Source organism: Lynx rufus, unplaced genomic scaffold, assembly GCF_022079265.1.
Source record: "Lynx rufus isolate CCGP_SWC_20201006 ecotype Redwood Valley unplaced genomic scaffold, mLynRuf1.p SCAF_6, whole genome shotgun sequence".
NCBI lineage: Eukaryota > Metazoa > Chordata > Mammalia > Carnivora > Felidae > Lynx > Lynx rufus.
The window spans coordinates 16502382-16507031 of NW_025814878.1; positions in this window are offsets into that span (position 1 = coordinate 16502382).

Below are 4650 nucleotides of genomic sequence, written 5' to 3' on the forward strand. Positions count from 1 at the left end.
ATTGTTATACTTTTTTTTTTAATGTTTATTTATTTTTGAGAGAGAGAGTGAGAGCGCACACACACAAGCCAGGGGGAGAGAGGGAGGACAGAGGATCTGAGGTCTCTGCACTGATGGCAGTGAGTCGGACTTGGGGCTTGAACTCAAGAACTGGGAGATCATGACCTGAGCCCAAGCTGGGCGCTTAACGGGACTAAGCCCCTCAGGCGCCCCTATTGTTATACTTTAAAAGACAAATATGTAGCAGGAGAAAATGCTGTGAATTTTGTTTTGCTGTAAAGTATTCCAAAGCCCACATGAAGCCCCCAAGATTTCACTGTTCTGATTATTTGGTTTCTACTTCATAGGTGTATATGCAGTATGGTTTTGTGAATCAAGGAGTCATATGGTGATGTATTTCTTGGAACCAATGCTGAATACAATATTCAGCTACGTTTATTAATAAAACGGTCAATATTAACATACATTTCCCATTTGAGTCTGTGACTTTAGTGATAATTCTTGCTTTGTTTCCATGTTAAATATTATTCTATTTCATCTAGACATGCAAAAGCACTACGAATATTTAGTAGTATTCCCATTACTTATGGCAATATAGAAATACCTGGTACCTTACTCTGAAAACTGATATTACCATCTGAAGAATGGTTCTTTCATAGCTTGATAACACTGTAGTTACTAAAAATTCATAGCTTATTTTCAACCCACATTCTATCTAGGTTTACCTAAAGCTTTGGTTCTCAAATCTCTGTGTGTCTCCCTCTTTTATTACTATCAGAGGACTCATCTTCCCTTCGATTTCATTTTCTGTCTCCATGGGTTGACTTAATTCTCAAAACTTCACCTCCAGTTCTCCTATATGTTATGCTCTAAGAGACATGTTGGCTTATATGTTGAATCCTCTGGGACCTTAATCTATATATTTCTACAGCAACTTTCCCATGGAATCTGTCAAGGTTCTCTCCTCATCAGTCTCCAACACTGGATTGAATGTCATTTGGAGGCCGTGTTGTATTTACCATTGTAACAGCAGCACAGAGTCAGCACATGGGTAAGTGCTCAGGAATTTTATATAGGATGTACTTTATATAGGAAAGGGAAGGAGGGAAGGAAGGAAGGAAGGAAGGAAGGAAGGAAGGAAGGAAGGAAATGGTAGGAAACTATGGAGCTGCTTCATTCATTCAACAAATATGTATTGATTGCCACTGATATGCATGGGGAAAAGATAGTAAACCAAAAAAAAAATCTTTTTCTTCATACAGCTTACTTTCCAATAGTAGGAGATATAGAGAGGTAGGTAGGTAGGTAGGTAGATAATATGAGCAATTTCACTCCTCTTGGGCTTTCCATCCATATTTTTTATTTGGGATAGTCATTAAAAATGACACAATGTATACAACCTACATTATTCTATATTACTATATTACTCTACATCATACAATACAATACACACCTCCAGCCAGATATCTTATAGTTGCAGATGATAGGTCCACAGGTATTTATTTGTAGGTCAAGAATGGATCACAGGTCAGTCTTTGGGAGCCTAGACTTACACTTTGGTCTGTCACTGATTTAAGTGACTTCCTAAGAATTGCTTCTACAGTTCAGATATGCTGGGTGGAAGTGGACAATTCAGCTTTGCCAGTATAATATATTTTTAAAGTAATCTCTATGCCCAGCGTGGGGCGTGAATTTATGACCCTGAGGTCAAAAGTCTCATGCTCTACCGACTGAGGCAGCCAGCCACCCCTCCACTATAATCTTTTTGAATGAAATATGCTATAGGTTCATAAAGGCCATATATTTTGATATATAAACTACATTTCTCCTCAGTTATTGCTATAGTGTATTTTTCTGGCGCTGGCCCTCTCTCCACTCACCAACGGGGAAAGTGTTAGTTAGCTTAACCATCTGGATTTTTTCCTCAGCGGCTAAGGACTCTTCCTGTTCCTCTTACACCTCTCCATCAATTCAAATTAAATTTCACATATATTCTGCTTCCTGTAGTTCTCCATTTTTACTGAATAGATCTTCCTTTCGAGTAATCTGTGTTCCCACCTGTATTAGTTATCTATTGCTGCATAACAATATTACCACAAATTTAGCAACTTAACACAACACAGAGTATCTCTTAGTTTTTGTGTGTCGGGAGTTAGGGCACAACTCAATGGGTCCTCTGCTTAGAACTCAGGACCTCACAAGGCTGCAATCAAGGTGTCAGCTAGAGCTGTGGTTCCTCTAAGGCTTAACTGGGGAAGGCTATGCGTCCAAGCCCGGTGAGGCTGAGGCAGCATCCCATTCCTTGTAGAATGCCAGACTGAGGGCCTCTGTGTGCTGCTGGCTGTGGGCTGGAGGTTGCCCTCTGTTCCTTACTTTTTGGCCCTCTCCACATGGCAGCACACAACATGAATTTGCTTCTTCGAAGCCCGGAAGAGAGCGTCTCCTAACAAGGCAGACATCGTAATCTTACATAACATAATCACACACACATAATCGCACACCTCCTTGCCATCATCTATTGATTAGAAGAAAGCCCCAGATCCCATGCATTCTCAAGGAAGGGGGCTTACACAATGGTGTGAATATCGGGGGGTTACCTTAGTATCTCTCCACCATACTCTCAGTGTTAAGCAACGTTTCTTGCATGACCTCAGTCAAATGTTTCCTTCCTGCAAAAGCAGAGTAACTGAGAACTGTCCCTTCCAGCTTGTTAACCTGTGTACAGTGACTTGTGGGTTAATGGACCTTTCTGTCGGGGCTGTTTCACAGCTTCACTTCTCCCACTGCTCAATCCTGCTGCTTTCCCCTCCCTTCCAAAGCTGTAGATCCCAAGAGGCCTCCTTAATAAATGCCCTGCATGCTGAGCTTTGTCTCTTTCTAGGGAATCCAACCTGTGAGAAACTACTGATAAACCCAACAAAATGGATGACCCTCAAAACCATTATACTGAAAGAAACCAGACACAAGAGTATATATTGTATGATTGCATTGATAGAGTTTTAAGACTGAAAAAACTAATGGACGGTGAAAGAAATCAGAACCGTGTTTGCCTCTGAGAGAGGACTGACAGGAAGGAGGCATGAAGGATCTTTTTGTGGGGATGGGAATAATCTATATCTTGATATAGGTTGCATGATGTCTGCATCTGTCAAAACTCACTGAATTATTGTCTTAAAATCTATGCATTTCACTGTATGCAAATTATATCCCACCCCCTCCCCCAAATGTAAAAAAGAAAGGTAACCACATCAAATTTGGTTCAAGTTCAACTATGGTCATCCAATATTCGAAATATTTAAAGTTTCACTATGCTCAATCAAGCTTCTTTTTATTTGGAATCTGGCAGTTAATTTTTTGTTTGTTTTTGAGTGACAGAGGACAGAGTGTGAGCAGGGGAGGTGCAGGGAGAGAAGGGGACACAAAATCCAGGCTCCAGGCTCTGAACTGTCAACACAGAGCCCGATGCGGGGCTCTAACCTGTGAACTGTGAGATCATGGCCTGAGCCGAAGTCGGACGCTTAACAGACTGAGCCACCCAAGTGCCCCTGGCAGTTAAGTTTTTGAATTGAAGTTTAGAAATTAACATGTCTGTTGTGTTCATGTTTTTGTGGATTGCAAAATTAACAGACAGGGTCTTTCTGTTTGAATCATTAATTTAAAATGATACACTAATCAGCATTACAGAGGTCTGTTGAAAGCCATGAAATTGCTTCTTCCACGATGTCATTTATTCGTGAATGAAAACATTGGGTGCAATATTCATTCAACTACAGATTCATCTACCTGAATGTTCATTTAGCATTGATCTCTCAGAAAAGTCTAGATCAGCTTATGTAATCATAAAACCATGTACCTTTAGGGCTGGTCTTTCCCAGAGACTTGAGATCTGTCAGTCTGCAGACAAGGAAGCTTAAGCTCACAGGAGATAACTGAGTTGCCAAGGTCAGTTGCCTTGGTCTAACCTGAAGTAGACTGACTTCCCAGGGCACATCCCACCAGGCAACCCTGCCAAAGTCTTTGTACCCATGCTCTTTTCCACAGCTTGGCTTGGAGAAGAAAACAAAGAATGGATTTTATCCTGTGATTTCCTCTTTCCTCCACTGATGTTTCTTGCTTTAAAACAGTTGCCTCAGTAATGGGCTTAGGATGACAAGTGCAGTTAGTGGAATAAAGGACTCTTCCTTGATCTTGATAGAGATGTAATTTTTGCCAGAAAGTAGGGGAAAACAGTACCTCTGCTGCCTCCTTGCTTTCTCCTACCTTTTATGTGGCAACTCGCTGGAAACAAGCTTGGTGAAAAGTAAACTACATTTGATTCTCAGTAGACAAGTGTGACCAAGAAACTGAGGACACTTTATTAAAAATTCCAGAGACTTTCCATCTCCAAGGAGAGATAACAGCTAGTATGTGGTAACAGGTGCACAGATTAGAACTAAGGCTGAAACATGAACAGCAGGTAAATCATAAATGTAAACACTACATTGCGATCACCTCTTTCTCTCTAGCTTTTTCTCACAAATTCAATGGCTTCCAAACAATGAGTTGTAAATCTTTGCTTCGGATGTTTTCAAAGCAACACCCAGGAAAGCAGATAAAGGCCAAGGGAGAAGAAAAATACAGAGAAAGCCTATAGTTAATGACATATTCCAG